The following is a 13,090-nucleotide window of genomic DNA, read 5'->3' as shown; positions in this document are numbered from 1 at the left end:
ATGTTAATTAATGAATGTTAATACAGTGTACACGTAATCCCAATCATGAAAAATCAGTCAGCATTTTTCTGTAAGACATAGTTATATGTTCCTTACATGTAGTGCTCTTACTTCACTCTTACCAATCTTGGGAGGTAACTGTTTTTAGCCCCATTTTCAGGTGAGAAAAAAGAAATGACTTGTAATTCATAAATCAAGCAGAAACATGGATGGGACTCGAAGCTGGGCCATCTGACACAAAAAGATTTTTCTCCATATGAAAGGGTGCATTTATGAGGACGTCTGAGATTTTAGGCATGCATCTGATCAAACTGTGCTCTATTGCAGGTGTGCTATATTTGATAATACTTTTGAAACTCAGGAGTCCTCATTTTTCAGGGGGGGTTGCAGTAACTGGGTGTTCATCACCTGAGTGCTGGGCCATCCTGAGGAGTTTGGGCTGAAATGTCCCCATTTAGTCCTACTTGGGCTCTTAACATTATGTTAAATTTTTTGAGAGAACGTGGAACGGCTGTCCTTCACTGAAAACGTGAAATCTGGATGGTGATTTAAGTCTCGACCCAAAGTCCATGTAGAAAGCCTGTGAAGAGTTTTTTTCTCCTGGTGAGATATGGAAGCAGAACACAGACATGGAAGGCATGGGCTCTCATCCTGAGACGCGCCAGTCACCCAGCTTCAAGGCAGCTTGCTAGGAACAATGAGAATGATGAGGGCTTCATCCTGAGAGGCCAGGAGGCTGTCATGACCTTTAATTAAACTTATGATCACCTTATGTGCCACCGTGGAAGGCACATTTAGAAGAGATGTATGTACTTTCCATGGGCCGAGGATGAATTACAGCCTTGTTAGAATCAGAGTGAAGGGTGGTCTCTGGAAGGACCAGATTCTGATTATTAGCGAAGGCAGGGGAATGGAGCATCAGGGAGACAATGCCTGTACATAATTATTATTTATTACTATTGAACAATACTATCTGCTGCGCACCAATCCGGTCTGCTGCCATATATAACATTGACATGCTCTTGGCCCTGCCAAATCAATACCTTCTATTGCAGACTATAGAGATGACTTTTGTCCTTTATCTGCCCCCACTCCCCATTTTTAAAGTGGGGGGTATGTAGAGTGGGATATAATTTTCAGCTTTTTCATTTTAAGATTAGCTCCTACAGATGCACTTTGCTTTATAGCAAAGTTTGGCTGTATTTTTTCCCCCTGTTGATTCATATAAAATCGGCAATGTGTTTTTACAAGAAAAAACAACAACAACAGGATATTTAGTAGAAATACAGAATGGAAAAGGTGCAGCACTGGGCATGAGAACGTCTGGGATCCAGTTCCAGACCTGTCACTTTATGACTAGGAGACGAGGCTCCTGTCAGGACTTCTCTCTTGGGAGAGTTGGGACAGGTTATTCAGCAATCTTTGGGCCTTGGCTTCCACATCTGTACAAGGACGGGTCTGGACTGACTTAGAGGTGGCTCATATAGACCATGCGTGCTATCACTCACAGCTTCTATGCCTGTAGCTGACATTGCTAGCCAATAGCATTTCTCTTTCTGATGAAGCCAAAATACAGTCTCAGCACAGCCATAATAAATGAGGACTATGTACTGATGAGTTCAAACCTAAAATGCTTGAATTATATGCTCTTTCAGGTTGTCTCCAGCGCAGACATCCCAGGATCCTGAAAGAGTCGCCGCCTTCTTGCAGTTTGCAGTCAGAAGACTTCCCTGTATTAAGCATATCCTTTATCTTCTCTCAATTCATTTCAAAGAGTGACAGCAGTGGAAAAATGCAGTAACAAAGAAGACCGTGTTAATGTCATACAAAATATTTCTGTTAAAAGACGATACTGCTTACTCTTTAGCAGATTTGGTCAAAACAATTCTTGCTCTGGATCTATTCTAATCTGGTCTCCCTTCTTCCTCTTTGCCTTAGCCAACTCTCACAATCTGGTCCTTCCCATCATTTTTTAAAATGGATTTTTAATAAGAATTCATGATTTTGGCACTAGCTATGCCCTCACGTTGGGAGCTGATTTTCTGTGGGTGCTGGACAGATAATCTCCACCATTTATTGCTTCACAAGAAAAGACCTTACGCGGCGTAGCCACACAAATGCAAAGTGAAAAAAACCCCAAAAGACACCATCCATAATGATGGCAAGGGTTAATTCTACCGCTGTATTATTCTGGAAGTGGACAGTGAATGGCTATCTCCAAGGGATGTTTGTTCTACCATGCGTTTACTTCTTTTGTAATGAAAAAAATTAGGTATACATGAATGAATCATTCTTTTATGATGCCATCTTGAAAGGACATGCATTTTAAATGAAATTGGCCTATTATTTCTAACTTGAAAGTTGTAACACTCAGCCCTCAATCTTGAGGAATATCTTCATCTCATGTTACATTTCTTCAGCTACCTAAAAAGAGGGATACTGGTATCAGAGGCTGAGGGTTTTTTAAAGTTTATTTATTTATTTTGAGAGAGACAGCATGAGAGCACGAACTGGGGAGGGACAAAGAGGGAGAGAGAAAGAATCCCAAGCAGGCTCTACGCTGCCAGCACAGAGCCCGATGCAAGGCTCAAACTCATGAACTGTGAAATCATGACCTGAGCTGAAACCAAGAGTTGGAGCTCAACCGACTGAGCCACTCAGGCGCCCAGAGGCTGACTTTGAGTAAAGATTGGATAGAAACTTCATCTGGAAGCATGAAGTTTCCATCTTATAAAATATATGCACCCTTCCTCCCCTCCCCACCATGACACGTGTTTGCTCTTACACTTATGCCATTTGGGATCAGGCAGTCCTAAGCTGAACACGTCGCATTGAAGATCCATTGCCTTGCAGGGAAGGTGGGTCCTCTGAAGGAGGAATGTTCATTCCAGATGGACAGATGAATGAGTGAATTATTGAATAAATGAACATGTGAACCCCTGACTATGAAAGACAGGCAGCACAACAGAACACAAGGAATTCAAGATGTGTGCTAAAGTGGGGCTGTGACCACAATTCCAACTGACACTTAAGTGTAACCTAGAAGGATGAGGCAGGGGGTATTTCTATTCCTGTGGCTATGCTTCTGGCCATACCTTCCTTTCAAGCTCTGCTGTCAGTACAGAAGAGCCGAGAATTTGACTCATGGGAGCAAGTTTTATGAATGGGAACAGCGACTATGAGTTCTAGGTCAGGGCTCCCAGAAACTTGATTTTTTTTTCTCTCCACATTCTGGTTCCCCTGTTACAAGTTCAGTGGTAGCAGGTGCTCTGATCTTCTGTTTCTCCCTTTTCCAGGATTCTCCCCCCACCCCCAGACCTTCTTCATAACAATAAGGCAGGGATTGCCCCCGGGGAATGATTGACTAAGGTAACTTTTAGATTTGGAGCAAAGATGATGAAAGCCTTATTCTGACATTCAGTACAAGCTGCATTCTATAAAACTCAGATTCCACTAGAGAATCTTGCATTTTGTGTGGCTGCAGGAGAAGAGTGGTGACTATAAGCTTGCCTGGGTATTAATATAACAGAAGCCGTTGCTTAAGACGGGGTCTGGCCGAACGAGCAGGTGTTAACTCCCCCAGGTCTAATCTGCCATCTTGCCTCTGGTGGGAATGAGCACCCTTCCTCGGGAGTTGTGCAGCCATGGAGACTTTACAGACTAGGGCAAGGGCCTCTATGGGATGCAAGACCTCTGACTTTCTAACTCATTCTGGTGTCTTTGGTAGCATCCGTCTACATTTGGGACCTCTTATGAGACTCTCCAAATTTCTTATGCTTCTTTCCTGGAATGAACTGCCAGGGTTGTGAATAAAGGATGGTTTGGAAGCCACCAAAGCTCTCTTCCAGTTTTGCCCAAATTGTGATGCATTTGTCTGATAATTTGGCAAACTGGGGTTTGCAGTGTAAATTTTGGGTTTTATCTTCATGCAGGTTTTTATACGTGTGCACCTATACCACCATTTGGCCAAAATGTCTTTTTTTAAATGCTGAGAATAAATATATCAGTTTTGGAACACATTTTCTATGTGCTTTCAATACTTGAATTTTATTTTATTTTATTTTATTTTAATTTTCTTTAATGCTTATTTATTTCTGAGAGAGAGAGAGAGACAGAGAGAGTGAGCAGGGGAGGGTCAGAGAGAGGGGGAGACACAGAATCGAAGCAGGCTCCAGGCTCCGAGCTGTCAGCACAGAGCCCGATGCGGGGCTCGAACCCACGAACCGTGAGATCATGACCTGAGCCGAAGTCCGACGCTCATCCGACTGAGCCACCCAGGCGCCCCTCAATACTTGAATTTTAAACACATCCTGCAATTCATATGGGGAAGTGGAGAACTTATTCACGGTCTTTAACTATATTAGATCATCTTTTTTTTTTTTTTTAAGTTTATTTTGAGAGAAAGAGAAAGAGAGAGCCTGTGCACACAACTAGGAAAGGAGCAGAGAGAGAGAGAGAGAGAGTCCAACTCAAGCTCCGCACTGTCAGTGCAGATCCCAATGCAGGGCTCCAACTCATAAACCATGAGATCATGACCTGAGCCAAGGTCAAATGCTTAACTAACTGAGCCACCCAGATGCCCCTAGATTTGATTATCTTTAGCAACATTTCCTAACTCTGTTAAGGGGGATTTAATAGCATTGATAATGAGTTACACACTCTGACATGGGGAGATGACCAGAAGAAGAAACTTCACCTAATGTCAGTTTACATAGACTTTTCCCTATTAATCATCACTAATTAGAAATGATAAGGGACAATGGTTAGAAGGTAAAGAAGAAAAGACTTTATTTAGGAAAAAGCACAGACTAAAGGCAATCAGTTTTCCAAGAATTTGCCGCCCAAGTCACAGTGAAGCTGCAGGATTTTAGATCCATAAGGGCTGTATCTAGAACATGCTTCTCTCTCTCCATCAGGATGGTGTGACTTGCAAGGAATGCAATGAGCAATCACTAGCCTGTGTGCTGTCCATCGGTGGTCTTGGATCCTCTGTGACCTATAAGAGGGCTGGGCGATCACAGCCCCTGGGAAGACTTGCACTTTTATAATCAGTGATCTTCATATACTCAAAACCCTGATGTATATTTTCTCATGATGGGTCCCTAGGGTAAAAACTAAGAGTTATTCAAATTTAACTATATTAACCACTGGGTATGACGCTTTTCCCATGAGAATTTAGAAACCAGACCTTGAAAAAGAGCCTTCTATAGAATGAATCAAGGTGCCTATGCATCCTCTCCTCAGGCTTACTTTTGGTTTCCACAGGACCTTGCATTTTTTATCCTGACAAAACCAGGAGAGATTTCAGGATGCCCTTTGACTTATTCTCTGAGGCTGAGGACTTCATCAGGGTCCATTCAGTGGGCTTTTTGATAACAGGGATTTGAAATGTCCCCGTGACAGGAAATTCTCACTGTTATATTTGTGCTTTCCTGTTGGACCTGGTGGATTTTGTTTTCATATTATTATTTAATTTACAGACAGGAAAATCATTTGGATCTGGAGTCTTTTCGATAACACTGTTAATGCAATAGCCAGGACTTCCCTGTGTGACCTGTCCAAGCCCGAGGACACTGAATGGCTGTCCTTTCAAACCTCCTGGTGTTGGTTTCAAGGGTGAGTACATGACATCCCATAATCACATTTATGAAGAACTAATTAAAAATACAGATGTCTGCGGCTCACAATACTCAGACAGCTGAAATACTGATTAGGTTCTTGGTTCTAATGTGAAAACTATATCCTCACCTCTCTCCAACAGAAAAACTAATAATAGATACTAAAGCCCAAAAGGGAGGGCCCTAAGTCTTTTTTTCTCTCCTAATAAATGGCATGCTTTATTGACAGAGAAAACACCTATACTTCTGCAAACTGAAATTTTACAAAAATGCCTCTTAGATGACTTTGTTTTCTGTTTCAGGATGGCTCAGATGCAACAGTGCTGTTGGTATAGGGCGAGAGGGATTTGAAAGGTTTGTAGCCCAACCCTTCCTACAGAGCTGATGGCCATTCAAAAGATGTTCTGTGTCCCAAAACAGAGAGCCATGAAGACTCATTCAGCCTGAAGAAGAGAGTTTATTGTGTTGGAAATGTTGTCTCTAACTCCTGGGAGGCAGAAGAAACAGAACTGCTATCATATTAAACATATGTCTTAGAGGTGTGTGGACCTAAGAACTTGGCCCGATGAGTGAAAAACCCTTCAGAGACATGTTGAGTTTGCATATGTGTAAGAGGTCAAATGCATTTCCCCTCTCTGGAAGACAAAGCTTTAGATTTGAATGCATGGTTAAAAACCACATTTATGTTCTACCAAAATAATGCCCTGTTACTGTACAAAGATAGCTTCAGAATGCTAATATGACCTTTTGTTAATTTCCTTCCTTCCTTCCTTCCTTCCTTCCTTCCTTCCTTCCTTCCTTCCCATATATACAACCACCATCTTTGGAGAGCTTGCTAGGTAAAAGGTACTGTGTTGGGCATTGAGGTACATACACAGAGATGAACAAAACTTTCCCTAGAGAAAGTCCTAGGCAGACAAGAATTATACTCTGTGGTCAGTTTGGAGAGTGGACTGGGGAAGGGGGAGTATAACTAGAGATCAGAAGGTTGAGGAAATGATCCAGATTGTTGCATTATCCTTTTCTACCCAGGGGAGATGATGAAACATCTTTGGGCAAGAAACCTGTAAACGCTTTCATTGTCCCAGCCCTTGAAATGAGAGTGAAGACAGGCACAGCTGGGAAGCGGTGGCATTAAGGCTTCCTCTCACATGGGGTTTTCCTTTGGCTTTGCACCTCTATATTCAGCTCTTGAGAAATTTTCTTGTGCTTTTCCAGTCTGTTCTCCTCTCGTTTACTTTATTCATTTCAGAAATAATTTTTTGAGCATCTACTAAGGTACAGTCACGTGAGTAGGCATTGGGAATTCAGACAGATTCGGCATCCATCCTCAACTGATTTATAAGCCCTGAGCTATCACATGGTCCTACCCTAGACATCTAATGGCAATTGGAAGTTTTGGCTTTGGGAAAACAGAGAGGAATTTCTCATTATGATGCTGCTTCCTAGTCTTTATTTTCTCTAAAACTTTTCTCATATCAATTTTCTATTTTTTTTAACTCATGATCCTTAGATCAAGAATCTAAAGCTCAACCGACTGAGCTACCCAGGTGCCCCCCTATCAGTTTTCAAGTGTTAAAATATCACCAGCCTTTCTAGTAGAATCCACTGTGGTGAAATAACTCCCTACCAACTTATTTTTTTTTTGTCATTTGAACTTTGTTTCATGTTCACCATGAACTTATATGTGAATAATGTCAGTTAAATAAGATGTTCTCACAACAGCCAAAAATTATAACTAGACAATGATTTCTGGCTCATATCCATTTACTAATCTGAGTTTTCACCACATATCCCCAAATTTTGTGTTGTACTTGGTAAGTCTCTATCAATGATGTCTAATACAGTGGCCACATGTGGCTATTGAATACTTGAAATGTGACCAGTCCAGCTAAGAGGTGCTGTCAATATAATGTACACATCAGATTTCAAGGGTTTAATATAACAAAGAATGCAAAGTATTGTATCAATCTCTTTACAATTGATTATATGTTGGATAGATTGTGTTATGCAAAATACATTACTAAAATTATTTCCGCCTATTTCTTTCTCTCTTTCTTTCTTTCTTCTTTTTTTTTTTTACTTTTCAGAATGGGGCTATCAGAAAACTTTAAAATTACATAGCGGTTTCATTGTATTTTTACACTCCTTCCTTGCCACACGCCCTGTTGATTCACACATGCGATGTTATTGTTAGCTCTTCTGGCTGATCATTTGCTCCCTTCCTTCCCCGTTGGCAACATACAGTATGAATTATTGGATGTTTACCAGGTCCCATGCATTGTGATGGATGCTAAGAATACGTTTGTGAAGGATAAAGGAAAAAAAAAAGTCCTGTGACCTCATAGGGCTTCTGTTTTATAGGAATGCCCAGTGGCATTGGGGTGATCACCCCTGCCACACACTTAGCTCCAGCAGTCATTAGACTAAAGCATTTAAGGAGAAGTGCAACCCATTCAGATGTGAGCCACACTGTCAGTGGTCCACAGTTAACCATATGCCTCACGGTCTTACTGTCTACAGCATCGCCAGTGTAACGCTTCTCAAAGTTGCACAGAGAATGTTTGGAAAACTGCTTTGGAAATTCTGAAAAGAAACAAGCAGAAAACACCTCCGTGGTCAAAGATGTTTGGGAAACTTTGGGTGAAAAGAAACACATGTCTCTTTATTGCAAAACTTGCTCTTCCGACTCAATCTTTATGAGTTCCCAGCAGGAAGACACCATGAAGATTCCTTACATGGATCTGACGAAAGATTCAATTTCTGGTGGACTGTTTTCCCCCCACCCTGGGTATAAAATCGTACACAATAAACTCTTGGAGATGGTGTATATTTCTTCATCATCCTTCATTTTGAGGTATGCCCCCAGGCTGGCTATTAAGCTACTACCTCTTAGGTGTTCTGACCTCCATTTGTGTGTTGTGTTGCTGAGCTCAGAGACCACCTTTCTGCTGCAGCGCCTGGCTCCATGCTAGCCTCTGACAGTAGGCTGGAAAACTGGAAGAAGGGACAGGTGCTTCTGATCTCTCTCTGCTTCCTGTTTCGTTTCGCAATGCCCTTAGCAATACTTCTTCGCCCTGATACCAGTTCTCCCCCATCTTAGCAACTGAACCCAGCTGGCAGCATTTTTAAAATGACACTGGTAGAATTTGTATCATAACACCTGCGATGGGCTGAATATGGCCTCCCCAAGTCCATGCATTGAAGCCCTAACTCACTGTGTGACTGTATTTGGAGATGGGGTCTGTGAGGAGGTGGTAAGATGTCCATGAGGTCTCAAGCGTGTGACCGTAACCCCAAAGGGCTGGAGACTCTATAAGAAGAGGTAGAGACTGGAACATTCTCTTTGTCCCCTTATGTGAGGACACAGTGAGAAGGCAGCTGTCTGCAAGCCAGGAAGAGAGCTCTTACGAGGAATGAGATCTTGCTGGAAACTTGATCTCAGACTTTCCAGAAAATAAATTTCTGTTGTTTAAACCACTCAGTCTGTGGTGTTCTGTTATCGCAGCCAAGCAACTGTCAAAACCTCTACCCAGGCAGCGCTGGCCGGCTGGACCCCTGCTCACTTGCTTGTTTCAGCTCCGGGTTTCCCCCTTCTGAGTTTCTAAGTGTTCACAACTCAAATCTCCATCCTTTGTGTCTGCAGCCCTAGAGGGGGCAGCTATTTCCTGTAGTTGCTACTTGTGGGTACCCCTGGGTGTTCTCTTTATCTTTCCAGTTCCTCCCCATGTAGTTTGTTATATTAAATTTTCTATTCAAATCACTTGTGTGGTTTCTAACTCCTGACTGGACCTGTCCAATATTACCTTCTTCCTCTCCCCCACTACCTAGGCCAGCAGCCCGAGGGGTAAGCCAGAACCTTATCTCAATGAGACCACACCAAACTGTCCCAACATCAGCCCAGCCAGTGTCTCTGGGTGAGCTCTTCTCCCCAGGAAGTGAGGGCTAAGTTCCGTGGAAACAAACCAACCACGAGCCTCCCCCTGCTGACTTTTCCTGATGTGCTCAGGCATGAACAGATAGATTAGAATCTGCCATATTTGGTCTTCTCACTTAAAACCCTGATCGATATGCTTTTACAAAATCGTAAAGATAAGTCTTGCCCACACTTCTGTTTTCTGATTATCCTCCTGGAAGTTCAAGGTTGTGACTTTCCCTGGCTGGCTGCTAGAGAAGCTAAACCTGTCTGAAGAGTGAAGCCTTTGAACTCAAGGAGTGTTTGGTTCTCAGGATCTGACTGTAGCTTTTAATGCACGCTTGCTGCATGTGTGTATATGTGCATGTCTGTGTGTTGTGGGCCCATCTGTGTCTATGTATGCACATTTGAATAAGCATGAGCACGTGTTTTGAAGATGTGTGAATGTGTGCATAGATATGTTAAGATACATGGGACTGGGCTACTTTTTACCACCATTATCTCCAATACTCAGCACAAGGTCTGTGCTAATGAATGTTCAAAGATATTTCTTGAATAAACGAATGGATGAATTAATGTGTGTTAATGTTAACACAAAAGAGAATGAAATATGTCTATTGCTTTGTTGAAGGTAGATCTAGATGAGCTCTAATAGAAATATTATGCAAGCCACATACATAATTTTAAATTTTCTAGTAGCCACATTGAATAAAATAAAAAGAAATAGAATAAATTAATTTTTAAAATATTTTAAAATTAGCCAATCTATCCAAAATATCATTACTTTAGTATAATCAATAGAAAGTCATTATTAATGTAACTTACAGAAAATAATTATTAGTGATATACTTACATTCTCTAAGTCTTTGAAATTTGGGGTATATTTTACACACACAGCACATCTCAGTTAGGAGTAGCCATATTTTGAAAGCTCAGTATCCCCATACAGCTCATGGCTACAGTATGAGTATAGCTCTTGATAATATCCTGTGGGTAGTAGAATGTAGTATGGAACAACTTTCTATTATCTACATGGAAAAGTTCGAGATCAAGAGTCTTGGGATGTGGGGGCTACCGCTTGGATTTGGAAAACATTGGTTGGGAATATGTGTCTCTGACACTCTTCAAATTGCAGGAAAGTTTATACAGTTTGGCTCACAGCACCTTCCCTATCCTCCCACATGAGCATAGTGGAGTGAAACACAAAAAAGGACCCGATTCTGAGGCCCATTGCCCTTTCCTTGAAACCCATTTCCATAGGCTGGAAATCTATCTCCCACTCTGGAACTTGATCCCTTATTCTAGAACTAGAGTTATCTTTCCCTAGAATAGCCTCCAATCTCTTTCCTAATTCATGCTTCAAGCTCAGCCATGAAGAAATAAAAAAGTAGAAAACAGAAATATGCACCTCCACAACCCCACCCCCATATATATATATATATATACCAGGAAACATGATTGGCCTTCTTCTCTCTCATATTCTGTATCCTCATCTTTCCTCATCTGATATGAGCCATTTTATATAGGAATCTGATTTCCCCCCCACTTTTGTCTTGAGCCAGACAAGGCTGGCCTCAGCCTCCTAGGCTCACAATCTCTTCACTCACCTCTACCAATACCCCATTTTATGGTTGTGACATTGATAGAAATCCCACAGCATTGGTGGAAAGCTCCACATCTTCTTGTCCCCTTCCTCATGATCTCTGTTATTAGATGAGATGGAATTTCAGAGATGGTTCCATTGGCTTCAGACCATTTACCCATTACAATCTTCTCAGTGTCTCTTTGAATTCTATAAACTAGAGTCATTTGAAACATGTAGGCAGTTAAAAACAACAACAGAAAAAAACAAAACAAAAAACCCCACATAAACTACATATTTTTCATTAATGTATACTGTTAACTATGCCAGTAAATTATGGATAATTTAATTTAATTTAGACTTACTGGCAACGTTTTCCTCACTAATGAAATGGTTATTTGTTATTAGGAAAATATTTATTGAAGTGGAATTGTGTGATCTCTCACATCACTATTAAACCTTGTTAAACCATTTTTAATTTCAATTTGGGTTTAATTAAGATGCATTAAGCATTTTATTAAATCTAAATTAAATCTAAATGGAAATGGGTTTGCCAAGGAAAGATGCTGGTGCCTTTCCTTTGCTCTCCATTCTTTCAAGTGCCACCGCTACAGGCATAGTTGGGAGGAAGTTGGGCTCCTTTATTATATTGGTAGAACGGAAAGAGCACAGACCTGGTCACAGATTGATCAGGGTTCAAGTTGAGGAACTGCTGCCAGCTTGTCGTGAGACCTCGGGTGGGTCCTATCATTTTTGTGATGATCAACTTACTCCGTTAGAAGATGGGGATTGCAGGGGTACCTGGGGGGCTCAGTTGGTTTAGTGTCTAACTCGTGATCTCAGCTCAGATCTTAATCTCAGGATTGTGAGTTCAAGCCCCATGTTGGGGTCTGTGCTGGGCATGAAGCCTACTTAAAATAAAAAGATGAGGATTGCAATTTTAGAGGGGTTGTGGGGATGAATGGGCAAGGATTAGGTACAAAATGAATATTTACATCTCCTTTTCCTGCCTCAGGTATCTATAACTCCTTAGAAAAATGGAATTAAATAAGTAAGTTCTTAGAAGAAGTAAGAGAAGAAGGAGAAGAAAGAAAGAAAACCATGACTTTAAAAAGTGGCACATGCATGAAGCTACCCATTGGAAGCCTAGATTTAAAAGACGGTGTAGGTGGAGCAAAGGCAGGGGAGTCAATTAGAGCTTGATGAATTGGGCCTTGGAAATGACTGGACCAAGAATACAGGAGCTGGAGCTAAATCCAGCCCAAATGGGATGAGTCATGTCCACCTGAAAACTCAGAGAGAGGGCCTCCCATTGGGAATGAAAGTAAGTTCATGCCTGAACTTTGGGAAGGAGTTGGTTACAGTGAAGACTGAATGGCATGGATAGCTCTTTCCTGGCCCAACCCAGTAGAGCTCAAAGCTACTCTCTAGTCCCATGTAAAGAAATGGACAAATATCAGTGTTCATTTGTCCAACAGGCTACTGCTGGGGACTTCTTTGGTGTTAAGCCACATGTTAGGGTCAACACAGTGGTCAACAAGGCTTTCATGACCTGATGATAGAGACATGCCAGTAACATACTCCAAACTGACAGTGTCATATTGTGGACATGGACACTGTGCTGTGTGAAAGAGACTGTAATGTACCAGCTGTTAGAGACCAACTGTATGTGACATCAATTTGATCTCGGATTCAGAGTGTCTGAATTTCATTTTAAATCTCTACTGAGCTGTTGACTCAACCCAGTCCTTGATTTCAGTTTCACCTGAAGTTCCCAGGAAAGACCCTTTTCTTTAATGCCCATCATTTGAATGTGTCTCTATTACCCCCATTCACGTGAGGTGGTTGGGATGTACATCTTCAAATAGAAGCATTCACCCTTGATTTGACTTTTCCTTCTCATGGAGTGAATTCTGCAAAAGCAAGAACAGGTCTTTCCTTTTGACATATCTCATCCTTTGACTGAAACCTTCT

This window comes from Crocuta crocuta, unplaced genomic scaffold (genome assembly GCF_008692635.1).
Source record: "Crocuta crocuta isolate KB4526 unplaced genomic scaffold, BGI_CrCroc_1.0 scaffold248, whole genome shotgun sequence".
In the NCBI taxonomy this organism is placed as follows: domain Eukaryota; kingdom Metazoa; phylum Chordata; class Mammalia; order Carnivora; family Hyaenidae; genus Crocuta; species Crocuta crocuta.
The sequence above is the reverse complement of the archived record's forward strand: the minus strand, read 5'-3'. Positions refer to the sequence as shown.